Below are 17,679 nucleotides of genomic sequence, written 5' to 3'. Positions count from 1 at the left end.
CTGTGTTTTGTTTTGCTTTCTTGAGCAAAGCCATGGCTCAATACTAGACAGAGGCAGCTTTGTGGGGATAGAAGAAGGGGAATTGAGAAAGCCTCCAGGGATTTATGTTTTACAAGGAATATGCTCCATTATCAAAATAATGTTAAATTATCTTGTTCACTTAACTTTAAATTGATAAACCATAAAATTTTAATGAGGAAAAGAGAGAGGAAGATTCACTCCCAATAATCAAAAGTATATGCAATAATAACATCTTGATCATAATCATTGTTTTTGACCTTTCCTAGCTCAAATAACTCAGCCACTTTTACATAGTTGCAGTGTAGAACCATTTTGTCACTAGTTAATTAGAACCAAATGCCCTGACAAGGTCTGATTCTTTCTTTATTCTCAGAGGTGTGAATCTTTTTTCTTCCTGGACCAAACTAAAGTGAACTTCGTTCCTGTCTGATATTTATCCAGCTTCAAAAGTGGAAGCACCTGAAGCTACTTTGTTCAAGGTAAGTGAACTAGATATCTGCAGTTAATATTTGTTTCTTTTAAATTTTAATCGATACAGGCATGTGTGGTCTTATATGAGGATGCATATAAAACAATGCTCAAAACAATGCTTTTATTACAGTAGCTAAGATTCACACAAGGAACTGAAAATGCATGAGTGATATTCAACACCTCTATCTTTTTCTCTTGGGTTATGTCATTCTATAGGATGAAATAATGATGGTTAAAGTTTAATTCGTTTCTATGTTTTTTTTAACAACTTTATTGGAGTATAATTGCTTCACAGTGGTGTGCTAGTTTCTGCTCTATAACAAAGTGAATCAGCTATACATACACATATATCCCCATATCTCCTCCCTCTTGCGTCTCCCTCCCACCCTCCCTTCCCCACCCCTCTAGGTGGTCACAAAGCACTGAGCTGATCTCCCTGTGCTATGCGGCTGCTTCCCACTAGCTATCTATTTGACATTTGATAGTGTATATATGTCCATGCCACACTCTCACTTCACCCAGCTTACCCTTCTCCCTCCCTGTGTCCTCAAGTCCATTCTCTACGTCTGTGTCTTTATTCCTGTCCTGCTCCTAGGTTCTTCAGAACCTTTTTTTTTTTTTTAGATTCCATATATATGTGTTAGCATATGGTATTTGTTTTTCTCTTTCTGACTTACTTCACTCTGTATGACAGACTCTAGGTCCATCCACCTCACTACAAATAACTCAATTTCGTTTCTTTTTATGGCTGAGTAATATTCCATTGTATATATGTGCCACATCTTCTTTATCCACTCATCTGTCGATGGACACTTAGGTCACTTCCATGTCCTGGCTATTGTAAATAGAGCTGCAATGAACATTGTGGTACATGACTCTTTTTGAATTATGGTTTTCTCAGGGTATATGCCCAGTAGTGGGATTGCTGGGCCATATGGTAGTTCTATTTTTCGTTTTTTAAGGAATCTCCATACTGTTCTCCATAGTGGCTGTATCAATTTACATTCCCACCAACAGTGCAAGAAGATTCCCTTTTCTCCACACCCTCTCCAGCATTTCTTGTTTCTAGATTGTTTGATGATGGCCCCTCTGACTGGTGTGAGGTGATACGTCATTGTAGTTTGGATTTGCATTTCTCTAATGATTAGTGATGTTGAGCATCCTTTCATGTGTTTGTTGGCAATCTGTATATCTTCTTTGGAGAAATGTCTATTTAGGTCTTCTCATTTTTGGATGGGGTTGATTTTTTGATATTGAGCTGCATGAGCTGCTTGTAAACTTTGGAGATTAATCCTTTGTCAGTTGCTTCAAATATTTGCAAATATTTTCTCCCATTCTGAGGGTTGTCTTTTCATCTTGTTTATGGTTTCCTTTGCTGTGCAAAAGCTTTTAAGTTTCATTAGGTCTCATTTGTTTATTTTAGTTTTTATTTCCATTTGTCTAGGAGGTGGGTCAGAAAGGTTCTTGCTGTGATTTATGTCATAGAGTGTTCTGCCTAGGTTTTCCTCCCTTTCTATGGTTTTATTAGATAACTAACATCATAGGTTTTTCATGAGACGGACCCCTGAAATAAGTTTGAATTTCAGCACCGCCATTTGTCAGAGCTGTTAATTGTAGACAAGTCACTTACCTTTGCCAGCCTGTTTTCTCATCTGTTCCTCATGGAGTTGCTGTGAGGACCAAGTATTCTAATGTATGTGAGGTCAAAGGACAATGGTAGTAGTAGCAAGAGCTACAGATTAGCTGGAGTAGTAATTCTGTACAAGCTTTCCCTATATCCGCCCTAGGAAACTTGATGTAAAGGCAATTCCATTTTTCCCCAATGTTGAATGGGCCATATGGCTGGCTAGGCCCCCTCTTTCTTCACATTCCGCCTGTGTCCCTCAGGGATGTGTATGCGGTTGAACTGGTATCCTTCCAGGATGGAGGGAAACTGTTCTTCAGTTCAGGGTACACCTCTAGGAAACATGAGAATGACAAATAATAAAAAAGAACCAGCCCCAAATGCTGTCAAATTGTGAGTACAAAAGTAATGTTGGTTTTCATGTCGCTGAATTTTTTGTTAAAGGAATTAAATTCTAACAAAACTAGCTTTGGTCAAAGAAGTTGACCCAATTTCATACAAGAAATAAGGATGTTACTGGGAATTGAACAGTTTATTGCTAGAATAATAAAGACGACAAGAGGAAGAATTATGGTCTCTTTTGTTCTCTCTTGAATCCCAGCTAGTAAAGTTGTGCCTGGACTATAAGAGGTGCTCAGTATATAATTATTGAATAAATGAGTGAATGCTGCTAAAAAAAAGTAACAGGTGGACTTGGGCTGATTTTTAAGCATGATAAGTGTGCCATGTAAAATAAACTAGATAGAAGCAACATAGTTAAGCCAGGAAGCTGAAATTCCTCTTCTCTGAAGATCTCTAAGAGCAGGTTCAACTCCCATTTCTCCAAGATCCTGTCAGTTTACCTTTTGAAAAGAGGATAGGCCAGATATATTCTGAGGTTGAAAGGCTCTAGAACTCTCATGGAAAGTTCCATATATGTGTGAAAGGTCTTTCGTCATCTTGGAACTTGGAGAGCTTTGCCAGGCACCACAAATATTTATCCACAGTTAGTCTTTTACCCCCAATCATGCCTTAAGACAGATTTTCCTGCTACAGATCCATTTTGCTTCTGACACTCTTTTGTTGCAAGCCACCAGTTACCTGTGTGTGCAGGTGATAATGACCCCAGTGATATTTATTCATAGTTCACTTTTCCTTCACAGAAAGCAGGAAACAGTTCCTCATTAGTATCTGGGCCATATGTAAATAGCTGAATGACATTGTTGCTTTCTGTCCGCAAAGGAGAGAAATTTTGCTCAGGGTTTCACAGATAATACTGATTTTTTTGTGTCCCAGATCATGTTCAGGATATCATCATACATTGTGGTTCTACTTTCCTTTTGAAAATAATGTAGTAGATCAAAGTACTTATTTCTTTTATGTGAATAATGCCTTATTCATTTAAACTCCTAATATGAAACAAGAATATATATTAAAAGATTTCATGGAAATTTGGGGTAGAAAACAGTGCTCCTTTTATAAGCAATTGGAAATCAAATGGTAATTATTTTGAGAAAGAACTTTCTTATTACCATGGTGGGCTACTGACAATTGTTTAGGATAAGGTAACTAATAATTAAGTGACTATATTTGTTGCCCAAATCTCTGAAAATGGACAGGTTTCATGTTAAATGGTCTAATGTATATGAAGCCAAAGCACAATTTTTGTTGTTTTTCTGGTTTGATTACTTAATAGATACAGTACCAGAAACAAACCACAGCCTAGAAGCCCCCATCATAGCTAGAATACGTCTCAGGAAGACATAATTGGAAGATAAGTTTGAACCAATGAAACCCACAGAGCAGAAAGATACCATTACTGATTTAAAGATCATATATCTTATACACTTTAAGATAAAGTTGATGAATCTGAAGGACCCAGATCAGTAAAACCAATTTAGTCACATTGCATATGTAAAGAAAAGACAATGGGTCTAGTGAAACTAAGATGACTAACATAGCAAAAGACTTCAGTGCTCTCTAGTTTGCTTTGAAGGTATAATTTATGAAGATGCTTTAAGGTCATATGTAATACAAATGACAGTATTTCTAGAGATATATTTGTGCTCTGTAGGATTCATGAGTAATAATGCCTGGAGCACTCCAACAAAGGTAGTTGCATGAATTAATGGAGCAATCTGGGCATCAGTCCAATAAAAATGTTGGCTGAATGCTTCCTTGGGGGGAAAAGATGCTGAGAACAGGAGAGTTATAAGCAATTGATGCTGGTTAAATAGAACATCTTCCTTACTCTTTTCAGCTTGCTTCTGAACTAAGTCAGCTGTGTGTCTTTGAGAGAGGAAGAAGAAGACTTTAAGGGGCAAGTTTATTTTAATGCAAAGAGTCAATTTTCAAGTAACGTACTTCTTCTTGGGTAGACTGACCTGAGTATGAAAACCCAGGCTTACTAGCAAGCCCTTAGTTATAAAGTCTCTGCATTTAATGCTGATATCTCAGATTTATGCTGCACACTTCCTATAAGATCAAAGTACAATATGTAATTCTCAATTTCAATGCAACTACATATTTGAATAAATTTATTTTGTGTTGGGAACAGTGGGAAGAAATGGAGTCAGTTAACCAGGTCTAATAGGAAGAGTTCCCTTCTCTCTTGGCTTGAGGTCTTCCATGGGGACATAAAGAAATAAAAACTCTAGGCTCATAAGAACTTCTGTGTCCCACTTGCCAATCAAAAATAGAAGGCAACTGGTTGTCTTTAAGTGATTGGTAGTGGGCATGGAAGAAAAGAGCATGCTGTGGAATATCTGGGCTGGGTGGAGTGTCACATGCTTTTTAGAATTGGTCTGAAGGTCACTCTCTCCATTTATAGCCATGGAATGGATGGAGACCAAATTCAGTGTCAGAATGTTTGAAATCCATCCTTATTCTATAACTTTCTAGCCATGTTACTCAGGGCAGGTGGCTTAACTTCTCTGAGGAGAAGTTTAACTTTTTAAATTTACACAATTGGAACAATAAAACTCTCCTCTGTGTCTTACAATCATTTCCTGAGACGCTATTGAAATAATGTATGCAGATGTGTTTTGCTGGTTGAGGAGAACTATGCCATTGTGAAGTGTGGACATTATTATTCTCTCTAATGGAAAGCTCCCTGAGGGTTTATACCGTTCATAAACCTCTTCCAGCTGCCTACTTTATTCCCCAAACCCTCCTCCTTTGGCTCTTCTTGTTGTTCTAATTACATCCAGGAGGACAACTCCATTAGGAATTAATGAGCTTTAGTACCTTCATTTGCCATCTGCTCCCCTCCCCCTTTTAACAAATGAAGGTGTGTCTCAGCCTCAAGACCTTATGTTGACTGTAGCCAGGCAGATGTAGCCAGCGTGATTCAGATGAGAAAGATTCTTTATTCCATGGTACCAAGGTCACATTTGGATTTGGTGCTGCTTTTGGAAGCCAGATGGCGACTGGAAGGTGAGAAGAGCCTCTGTTTAGAGCCCTGCTATGGAACACACTGGCCCCACTGGCATTCATTTATTCAAGCAGGCATTTATTCATTCAATTAACATTTACTGTGTCTGTTATATGCCAGACACTGTGCTAGATGGCAAGGATATAAAGTTGAATGAGACGGACTCTTTTCCTTGAATTGCTCACAGCCTACTGGAGGAGATAAATACATGTATCCAGGTAACTATAGTGCAATATTTGATGTGCTCTAATAGTCCTATAGCACTGAGTCTAGGTTCAGATATAGGGAAAGTTAGAAGAGCTGAATTGCTCTCACAATTGGGGCTTTTCAGAGAAAGGACTGTCTTCTCAGTTGCCTCCATGTCTATTAGCAAAAGGAACTGGTTTGTGGACCAGTAAGTATCTAGCTGATAACCCCCAATTGCACATCTCTCTTTTCCTTTATTCCTATGTCTGCTGTGTCCAGTTTGGGAATCACCTAGGACATAACTGCAATACTGGAAAGATTTGCAAATGTAGAGAATAATAATCTCCCCATCTCTATTTATAATAACTGTGTACCATCTATTGTTTAATGAAGAGGGTGGTAATTAGGGTCCTAATAGATAACAGATGGCACACAAAACTGTTACAAGGGTGTGAGTACAGCCCCATAGGAGGGATTGTGCAGGAATCTGGGGCTAGGAGCAGCTGAGCTGAGACAATCTCTATGTCCAAAGGGAAGAAGAGAGGGATCAGTTTCAGGACCCCAGCAGAAAAAGGACCCCTGGAGAATTGGTCTTCTTGAGAGGTACAGTAACCTTCAGTAAAAGGTCATAGTTAGCCCACTTGGAGGCTATCTAGCAGGGAGAAAGCCAGGGAAACAAATCCCCTGCCTTCACTTTCCTCCTCCCTCCCTCCCTCACATCTCTCTGATGCTCTCCATGGCCCAGACCCAGCTAGAAGTCTCAGGGGCTGGGATCCTGTCAACCTCACCCTTCCAGTTCACCAGAGAAGGGTGGAGAGGGGACCTGGGAGGGCAAACAGAAGATAACCACCCAGGAGAGATCAGGATCCTCACCTGTAACATGACTGTGTAAGAATGTAGACTTGCCTGCCCCCAAAAGTTATGTTAATTATGTATATATGCATATATATATATGTGTGTGTGTGTGTGTGTGTATATATATAACATAACTTTTTATGCACATTTTATTATGCCTATATATACACATATATATGCACATATATACATGTGTGTTTTCTTAAAATAATAGCACACAAGTTCTGTACAGTAAGTCCCCTACATACAGACCTTCAAGTTGTGAACTTTCAAAGATGCAAACATGCATTCGCATGTCCAATCACGTAAGTTCAAGTGTCTGGGGTAAATTGTCACGTGCATGCATCTACGAGTGGTTGAGCTTTTGTGTAGTTTACAGAACTGTATAGAGGACAGTAGTACAGTATCTTTATTTCAAGCCCAGGCTGTCCAGAAGCAAGCGTAAAAGCATAGGTAAAGTAGCTGGTACTACTGTACTTTTCAGAGTACTGTACTGTAAGATTAAAAATGTTTTCTTTATTTTTTCTGTTTGTTTTGTATGTATTATTTGTGTGAAAAGTATTATAAACCTATTTCAGTCCCGTACTATATAGCCGAGTTGTTAGTTGGGTACCTAGGCTAACTTTGTTGGATTTGCAAACAATTTGGACTTAAGGAACGCGTTCTCGGAATGGAACTCATTTGTATGTAGGGGACTTATTGTTTAACTTTCTTACTTGAGATGCTTTACCAAACACTCTTTTTCTTTCCTTTTTTAAAATACTTTCTTAGTTATGGAAAATGTCAAACACACACATACATAATAAATCCCTAGATGCCCATTATTTTGCTTTAGTACTTATCAATTCATGACCAATCTTGTTTCATCATGCTCGCGTCCAATCTTCATAATCCTATGATTTTGAAATACATCCCATGTTTGGCTTTTGTTAGGCCAAAGGCATGTTAAAGCTATTTTTTAAAATGAATCCCCTTTCTCAATCACAAATTAAGCATATATTTTTAAGAGCTGAATCATAGGCAGTAATTAATATATTTTAAAAGGTCAGTCAGCCTCTCTTAACCCTAGATTGTTTTAAAATGATAAATGATCGCAAAACACAATGAATAACATGATTTATATAACTGTTTACTGTGTTATAGTTTAAAAATACTGGCTTATACCTTTTTTTTACCTCTTTTTCTTTTCATTGTTTGGTAGTTAACTAAATTCCTAAATGACGATTTCTTCCGTTTTATTTATCCCCCACCCCTATATTGGGAACCTATCATGGGGTACCATTCAGTATATAGAACATTGTTCCCCTCTGATTTGTAATGTCCCATCTTCCATATATCAGATTTCAATACATGCATGGGCCTGTGTTGGGCACCTCTTTTTATTCTGTTGGTTTATTATTTTTTAAATCATTGTGCCAACATCATACTTTATAATATACTATAAAGTATCACTTTATAATAATTCTTCATATCTGGTGTTTGGAGTCTTTAGACGTATCCTAGCCTTTCTTGGCCCGCTCTTCCATATAAATAGGTTCAGCTTGTCAAACTCCATGGGGAAAAAATCCTATTGGTATATGGCAGTTGATTTCTAAAATGATCTGAACTACAAAACATATTTGTTGAGAACTTTGAAAGTTTTCTAGAAGTTTATGAACTGAAGGCTTCATGAGGCTTAAGACAAGCAGGAATAAAATATGATTTTCTCTTTGTGCATGTGAAGGCTTGATTAAAAGAAAAAGAATATATTTTTGTAATATTTGTGTGTCAAGCATAGGATCCCTATCTTTTTGTTTAATGTAGTTTTCTACTCACTTTAAGATCTTTCTTTGCAATATGGGCTCTCAGTGACTAAAAAGGCAAGGTTGAGAAGAAATGAGAAATGATTGACAGAAGATCTCAAGAGCTCAATGGTCTCAAAAAATATGCACCATGGACCCAAGGGGCAATGCATAGAAGGAATATATTAATTGGCTGGTGATTTGAAGATATTAATGATGAAGACCATGGCTGCAATACAACTGAGTCACCAGTCATTTAAAAATGTAGGATCTGAATGCTTAGGAATTGTATTAGTTATCTGTTTGCTGAGTAACAAATGAGTGGCTTAAAACAACCCAGGTTTTATGGGTCCGGAGTCCAGGCACTGGGTCCTCTGCTTGGGGTCTCACCAGGCTCTGATAAACGTGTTGGGTGGACCACATTTTCATGTGGACATCAGCCTGGGGGGGAATGCACTTCCATGCTCATTCAGGTCGTTGGCAGAATTCATATCCTGGTTGCTCCAAGACTGGGGTCCCCAGCTTTTTGCTGATTGTCACTGGAGGCCACCCCAGATCCTAGAGGCAATGCAGTTCCTCCCTGTGGGCTGCTTCGGTGTGGCTGCTTGCTTCAGCCAGCAAGGAGGGTCTCTGGCCTGTAGAAGGCCCGGTGCCTCTTTTATGAGCTTTCACCTGATTAAGGCCACACAGGATAATCTCCTTTTTGATTTACCCTTTTGACTTGGGACCTTTATAACATCTGCCAAACCCCTTCACCTTTGCCATACTCAACTGTTTAGAAAAAAGTCACAGGTCCTGTCTATGCTCAGAGGGAGGTGGTGATCATACAAGGTGTCAACACCAGGCGAACAGAGTCATAGGGCCACGCTAGAGGCTCTTTGCATAGGGCTAAAATAAAATGGCAGAAAAATTGTCATCTGTGGTCACAGTTCTGGCCACCTGGTTCTTTGAAAGGAAAGGGCGTTTCTGGGATGAGACCTGCAGAGGCAGAGGTGTTAGGGTGATGTGGGTGCAGCCCGTTTTGCCTTGTGTTTGTGAGAAGCAGAAGGAACACACATTGGCCTCCCCGAGCTTTCAGGGTATCTGTGCTGTAGGGCTTGGGAGCTTGCTGTGGGCTGTCTCCCCTTCAGAGCAGTAGATGTGGGGACGCAGCCACGTGGCTCTGACGGGCAGGCAACACGGATCTCCTTGCAGTCAGCAGCCCAGGAAAGAGTTAAGCCTTGGCTTTTGTTCCTGAGCTAGGAGATTTTGATTAGATGCTTAATTGCTATTGGAACCTCGTGTGTAGGGTACACGCTTAGCGACCTGAGACAGTCAGAGACCGAATTTAGTACCTACTCTTAGGCCTGCTCCCAAGGACGAGAAGAAAAGGAGTTGTGAGGTACATTGTTGGCACAAACGCTGGGTGAACAATCACCTTCCTGGCCCAGCAGCAGTTTCCTGGTGCAGGTGATTCTGTGGCATTTGTGCTGTACAGCTCCCTTCACCTTTCTGGCCCCAGCCTGCAAAAAAATTCTGGCACAGCAGGGAATTAGTGCCTAATGGCAAGAGAAAAGGAAATTAGCATTTCCTAACAGCTAACCAAACACAAAAGCGTCCCCCAGCCTTGCACGGAACACCTCTGACCATCCATCCCTCTATGGCCAAGCCCTGCACCTTACAATTTGTGCTTAATTATACAGGAAAAGAGAAATCTGTTTCTCTGGGAGAGCCTCTGAGAACCTGTTGGGGAAAGCTTTCAATTTTAATTACAGAAGAAATACTGGCTGAGGCAATGGTGAGAAGGAATTACCTTTCCTTTTCTTCTGATTTTGCAAAACAGCTGGCAGCAGACACTGGCACATAGAAGGTGTGTAGGAAATGTGGGTCCAATAAATGAATAAATATGTGAATGAAAAAACAACTGTGAAACACTTACACAAGAATATTCTTCTTTCAAAAGAATAATGAAAAATAATTTCATTCAATAAGAGTCATTCTTAGTTACTGATACATGACTCAGTAGTTCCCATTCAATTTAAAATGTTCCATTTTTTTCTGATACTTAACAAGTCATTAATTGAATGTTGCTCACTTTTAAGGCCAATCTGTGAGACATTATTTATCCTGTCTACTCTAAAGTTCCAGCATCAACGCAGGCGGGGCTTCACCATGTACTGATCATGGGACCTTGGCCTCTCATTGCCTCAGTTTTCTCATTTGTAACATGGGTATAATAATAGGCTTATTTCATAGGCCTATGAGGAGGAAAACCTCATATATATTTGTGTGTGTCTATATATATGTATTTAAACAGTGTCTTAGAATAGTGTCTGGCACATGATAAGCATTACAGAGTATTGACTGCTGCTCCTAGTACTGTTATTATGAGAACTAGCTGTTGAGAATAATCCTTCATATACTGGTTTATTCCACTCAAGATAAAGGAAACTAATAGAATATTAGAAATCAGATTAAACACAGAAAGCCAGTAAAATATACCAAGACAGAAGATGATGAGAGTGTAAAAGCATAGAAGAAAAAAAAACGGTTTTTGTTTTTGTTTTTCTTTTTTAAAGAAGGAAAAAGCCTAGAAATAGGACAAAAACTATTCGTTGGCTATACTGACATGGAGATCGCTGGTGACCTCCATAAGTAAAATTTCAGGACAGTGGGCAAAGAGATTACGGTGAGAGAAGTCAGATGGATGTAACTTATAGAGTAAATGGGACGTGAGGAAATGGAAACAATATATGAAGATAACAATTTTGAAAAGCTCAGACATGAATTGGCTAAAGAAGATATGCAGGGATTAGGGGAGGAGGGAGGCTTTCATGTTGCACGTATAGTTTTTAACATTTTAAGTTGGAGTTACTGGTCTAGAATGAGGTTGAATTTTGGCAAGAATCATTCATAAGGAGTAGATGGGTTGTAGAAAATGCAGTACTGTGAAGTACTTGAGAAGATGAGAGGAAATGAAATGCTATCTGTAGTGCACATGGACTTTTAACTTTAACTCCTGTAGTAAAAGGGAATACAAAGATCAATGCAAATGCTAATGGATTAATGGATTTGGCAGTGGACTATTTACTGACTTCTGTGTTCTTAATGAGTTATGAAGCACCTCACTGGCTCAGAATGAAGGAAGTAGAGAGGATGGAGGAACATTTGAGGAGGGTAGGTAAAGCTTCTCAGAAAATAGTCCTTAAGGAGAATTAGAAAGAACGTACTATAAGTCAGAGCACTATTTCCAGTCTTGAAAATCCATTTGAAGCTGGTGATTATTAATTTATTGGAATACCAATTTGCCCTGCCACATGATTTTTCTCCAGCTACCTGGATATAAGTTACACAGAGGCAGAAGAGAGTGAGAGATAACAATCGAGAGAAAATACAATTAGTATTTTTTTTACCTTTTTCTACTTCCCTGCTCCAACTCTGGGGAGCCTTCATGGACATGGCTGCCCTCCCAGCCTCCAGCAGCACTCTGTTATCAAAGAATTCAAAGAAATGGAACATAGGTTTCCAACTTATTAATTTAGCAAAATGAAAAATTTTATATAATGTCTTCTGTTGGCAAAGATGTTTGCAATATAATTTGGTTCCATCTTTTCACAAGTAATTTGGCAATGTCTAGCATGATAAAAATGTTAATAGCTTTTTACACATTAATTCTAATTCTAGATGCTTATGCCAATAAATACTTTATAATCCAGAAAATTATTATATAAAGATGCTCATTGTCATGTCATTTGCAATAACAAAAAATTAGAAACACCTTTACTTGTTAACAGTAGGAAAACAGTTTAGGAAATTATATCCACTTAGTAGAAAATTACACAGTTACTATAGTATAATTACAAGATGATGGAGCAAAATAGAATAATGCTTAATAAAGAAAGAATGAAGAAAGCTGACCTACAATTGTGTCTTCCTTATGACAGTAATTATGTAAACATATAAATATTTATTAAAACTTAAAACCAAAATAAGGTTTTAAAAGCTCTGTACCAGTAATGGGGATTTTATGTTTCTTTCAAAATATTTTTTAACATAACTCTTATAATTTTGTTTTTTCTACTCCTTTTCTTAAGAATTTCTGATTATTACTTCATTTTTCATTTCATAGTTTCAAATAAAGTCAGCAATTTTATCATCAGAGAAGATTAGACTTATTTGACAGTTCATAATTCCAAGTTATTTGGTTTAAAAAGACCATATACACTTGTAGGTGCTTTCAAAATAAAATTTCGAGAATTTTTTTTTTTTTTTTGCTCTGTCTTTCCTAGTATGGAGATTAAGCAAACTACCTAAAATTGCTAGCCATTCTTTTTTCATTTTTGGCATTTTATTCAGTTATTCACAGAAATGATAACCAATGAGTCTGCAGTTGCCTCTGCCAATTTCTTAAATCCTCTATTATCCACAATATGAAACCATACTAATATGAATGCTTCCAGTATTTTCAGAGCTCTTTAGTTATTATACTTGAGCATTCTGTATGAAGTATCTTATGTAAGTGTAAAATTTAGACTCAACTTCTGGAAGCTTTTCATTTCTTAGTTCAAAAGTGAGAGATGCTTAATCCAGCCATATGATTAACAATTACTTGTATAGTAAGAAGCTCCTAAATTATTGTTTTATGGATACCTGACAGTTTTCTTGCCATTTCTCAGAAGTTCTCTATTAAACACATTCTCTCTCTCTCTCTCTCTCTCTCTCTCTCTCTCTCACACACACACACACACACACACACACACACACACACAGTGATTAAAAGCACAGACTTTGGCATTATGAAGTCTAAGGTTCAATTTCCAGTTCTGTAGTTTCTGGGCCACTTCACTTTAGGCAAGTAACCTAATGTCTCTGAACCTTGTTATTTTCATCTGTAAAATGGACATTATAATCATATCAGACAATCCTCAAAACATCCGTAATGATTTTAGAGTTTCAGAGTCAGGTACAAGCAGGCACTCAGTAAATGGCTAGTGCTTTTATCACTTTATTATTATTTAGCTCTTGATTTTCCTTGAGTCTGTGAGTCCCCATAATGAAACGTAATTTCCAGTAGATTAACACCTGTTTTCACCAAAAATTTTCACTGAGTTCATTACTTTCTGTGCAACCCAGATTAGTTTTCTGCCTTTTTTTCTGTGCCGTATGTAGGTGTTCAATAGATTTATTTAATAAATGTATGAATGCATGAATGCATAGATGAATTTTTAAATGCTTCTTTTTGAGAAGGTAGAAGAAATGTGACACAGTAGAACAGATAAGAAAATAGTCCATGGAAAAAATGGCAAAGTCACATATGTGCCCAGGGCCAGCCTAAGAAGAATTGCGTTTTTTTTTTTAAGGGAAAATGTGTTGAATAGCTTATTTTAATTATTTTTAAAAGTTAAGTACAGGGACTTCCCTGGCGGTCCAGTGGTTAAGACTTCGCCTTCCAATGCAGGGGGTGTGTGTTCAATCCCTAGTCGGGGAGCTATGGTCCCACATGCCTCGCAGCCAAAATACCAAAACATAAAACTGAAGGAGTATTGTAACAAATTCAATAAAGACTTTAAAAAGTGGTCCACATCAAAAGAAAAGTTAAGTACAAAAATTTGCTGCTGATTTACATATTTAGCACCAATAAAATAATGTGAGATTAGCTGTACTAAAACAGAAGGTTGAGCTACATTCGCATTAAGTGACATTATATAGTCTAATTTTGTGGAAAACTTCTGAGATGGCTGATAAAAAGTAAGATGGTGAGTGACCTTTGAGCAGAAAAAGACAGAAAGAGAAATGGCCTTTTCTACATTCTATTGTGCCTCTAAGTAAAATGCTTGGTCATCTAGCTACAAAGCTATATGTCATTTGGCTTTAGGCACCTACTGTGATTTACCTTGTGAAGATCAGATTTTGCCATGGAGAGGATTTGTAAAAGTATCACACATTCCAGTACCATTGGCAACCACAGCTACCAAAAACGCTAATTTAACTTGATGAACCTAATGTCAGATGATAGTATCATTTCTTGTGGGTGTTTTCGGAAAAGGTGGGTAGGAAATGTATACAAGTGAATACTTTGTTGACTGAAATAACAATTCAACATTTTGAAAACATTAAATACATTAAAGTTGTTATAGCATCAGGCGTTAATATTTCACTGTACTTTAGACATTGCCTACAATCAACGTTTTCTGCCCTTTGAAACAGAATCATGCTTGTGGTATGCATTAATCATATAAAAGATTAAACACTGAAAAGAAATTCAGCCTTTAAAGACAATTTGCTTTGATTTATTCAGTGGGTTCTTCCAAAAAGTTAATACCAAGAATTATTGCTTGTTGAATTGGAGTTACAAATTCTTTCAGGGTTACTTAGTATTTTCTTTAATATGAGTATCAAGGAAGGTAAAGCAAATTTACATATTTTTTAGGAAATACAGGCACATACTCATAAAACAAGAAACACGATGTTTTTATAGACTTTATTTTTTAGAAATGTTTTAATTTTACAGAAAAATTGAGAAGATAGTATAAAGTGTTTCCATATACACTATACCCATTTCCCTCTATGATGATCCACTTCTATTAGTATGTTATATTGTTACAATCAATTAACAAATATTGATACATTATCATTTATTATAGCTCATCCATTAGTCCAGTTCCTTAGTTTTTACCTAATGTCCTTTTTCTATTCCAGGATTTCATCCAAAACATCACATTACCTGTAGTTGCCATGTTTCCTTAGGCTCCTCTTGGGTTTGATAGCTTCTCATATTTTCCTTGGATGATCTTGACAATTTTGAGTAGTTAGTTTTTTGTAGGATGCCCACTACTAGAATTTGTTTTATGCATTTTTCATGATAATATTGGGATTATGTGTTTTGGGGAGGAAGACCATAGAGTAGAAGGGTCATTCTGTCAGATCACATCAAGTGTACAAAGTATCAATATGCATTATGAATGCTGAGGTCGACCTTGATCACCAGGCTGAGGTAGTGTTTTTCAGGTTTCTCCATCGGAAGATTACTGTTTTCCCATTTTCATGCTGTACTTTTTGGAAGGAAGTCAATATGCTCAGCCCACAACTAAGGAATAGGGAGTTATGCTTAAGATGGAGTACTACATAAACTATTTGGAATTCTATTGCACTGGAGATTTATCTATTCTCCTGCATTTCTTTATGTATCCAATTATTTATTTATATCAGAAGAACTCATGGATTTTTATTTTATACTTTGGGTTATAATCTAATTCTACTTCAGTAGAATTAGTTCCTCAAATTGCTCTAGTCCTGACCCTTGTGAACTCTTTTCAGTTGGCTCTTGTGCCACTCTGAGGTATCCCCATCCTGTATTTTTTTTTTTTTTGGAACTTCCTTCCTTTCTGACACTATAGGAAGGTCTTGTCTATAAATCTTGTATATTTACTGCCCTAGTCCTAGAATCAGCTATTTTTTCAAGGATAACTAGGTCTTTTTAGTGGAGAACGGTATTAGACAGCAGGATCTGGGTGTAGGGTGTGCTAATTGCTGCTCGGATGTCATTGCTTCTAGATCTTGTCAGCTGACAGAGCAAAGAGATAATATGTGTGTACAAGACCCATGTATAGGCACATATCTATAAGTATCTCTCTACATAACCATGTGTATTAAGGTAATATGAAGCAATATTAAGCTAAACATGAACGTATATTGATGTTTCCAACTTTAATCTGTTACCACATAGATCATCTTAGCCTCATCTCTTGCTTATCTTTAAATTTCAACTCCAGCAAAACACTTGGCTTTTAGAAGTATGAAAATCAAATTGTAGCAACTTTGGGAAGCCACATCATCTAGCAGAATAATTCTTAAAGGGCAAGGTGTATATCATCAAATTTTAACTTACAGTCAGCAGTACTTTTTAACATCAGTAGGCCTCCAGACCTCTGCTTCCAAGAAGATGAAGTAGCCCATTTCTCCCAGGTTCTCCCACTTAAAACTAAAACCCTGAACATAACAACAAACAAACATAGGAAGACGCTGAAAGGTGGAAATGAGAAGGCAGACTTAACTAGGGACTTTGGGACTTGAGGAATAACATGGTGATGAGTCCCCTGTGTTTCCTGTTGCTTCCCATACATCCTGGAGAGGGTATTACAGGAACCCCCAATCAATAACCACCAACAGAACAACAGACAAAAAAGCTTCAGAAAAAAACACAAAACCCTGTTCCCCCTAGCCAAAGTATGAGGAAAGGGGTTGCTAAAGACAGAAGACCATTTGGGCAATAATATACACACTACTCGAGCCAAGTGCCAGTGGAATATACACACTACTCGAGCCAAGTGCCAGTGGAATATTGCACCCATCCCCTATGTCCTGTCGTTTCAGTTGGGCCAAGGTAGGATTTGATCTTCCACACCACCCCACTCCTGCCCTCCAGAAGAGCCAGCGCTCTGATTCCCCACCAGGGTTGTTTCAGTGTGGTCCAGTGGTGAGCTGAGCCTCCACCCCTTTCCATTAGCAAACAGACTTTAAAAGGTGGTGCCTGGGCTTCCCTGGTGGCGCAGTGTTTTAGAATCTGCCTGCCAATGCAGAGGACACAGGTTCGAGCCCTGGTCTGGGAAGATCCCACATGCCACGGAGCAGCTGAGCCCATGAGCCACAGCCACTGAGCCTGCGCTCTGCAAGAAGAGAGGCCGAAACAGTGAGAGGCCCGCACACCATGATGAAGAGTGGCACGCGCTCGCCGCAACGAGAGAAAGCCCTTGCACACAAATGAAGACCCAACACAGCCAAATAAATAAATAAATTTACTTATTAAAAAAAAAAAAAGGTGGTGCCTGACAGGCTTGTAAACACTGGGCTGCCCTCACACAGTCGTGGGGTCCAATGGTGGGACATAGCGTCCATCTCTCCCTGACATCAATAAGAATAGGATGTTACAGGTTGGAGGGAGTAGGCACCCCACTAACCCCCAACACATGATGTCAGTGAGACCCAGTGGGGTGCTGAATCCCCATAACCATCCTGAGGCAGGGCTAGTTGGCAGTTCTCTTCCTCTTACCTTGGTGTCAGTGGGGCCAGCATGTAGCTGACCCTCTACCCACACCCGGCATCAACAAGAAGGAATGAAGTGGGAGGAAGGACAGCAAACACTTCACTTCTCCCCTCCCCTATGTCAAGAAATCTACTGGGGAGGGCTTCCCTGGTGGCGCGGTGGTTGAGAATCCGCCTGCCGATGCGGGGGACGCGGGTTCGTGCCCCGGTCCGGGAGGATCCCACATGCCGCGGAGCGGCTGGGCCCGTGAGCCATGGCCGCTGAGCCTGCGCGTCCGCAGCCTGTGCTCCACAATGGGAGAGGCCAC

General features: G+C 38.7%; 1 long non-coding RNA gene across 1 annotated transcript in view; it reads left to right on the top strand.

Annotated features, from left to right (window-relative positions):
- The first annotated feature begins 406 nt into the window (after nt 1–406).
- The window catches only part of LOC308611348, a 35,884-nt gene continuing 18,611 nt past the window's right edge, over nt 407–17,679 (top strand). The window contains exon 1 of the long non-coding RNA XR_014014850.1: nt 407–500. This is a non-coding gene — a long non-coding RNA (uncharacterized lncRNA). The remainder of the gene's footprint in view (nt 501–17,679) is intronic.

The sequence above is a fragment of the Mesoplodon bidens genome (genome assembly GCF_964165515.1).
Source record: "Mesoplodon bidens genome assembly, contig: HAP1_SCAFFOLD_72, whole genome shotgun sequence".
NCBI classification, from domain to species: Eukaryota; Metazoa; Chordata; class Mammalia; order Artiodactyla; family Ziphiidae; genus Mesoplodon; species Mesoplodon bidens.
Note: the sequence above shows the minus strand (reverse complement) of the source record. Positions and strands in the feature narration are given on the sequence as shown.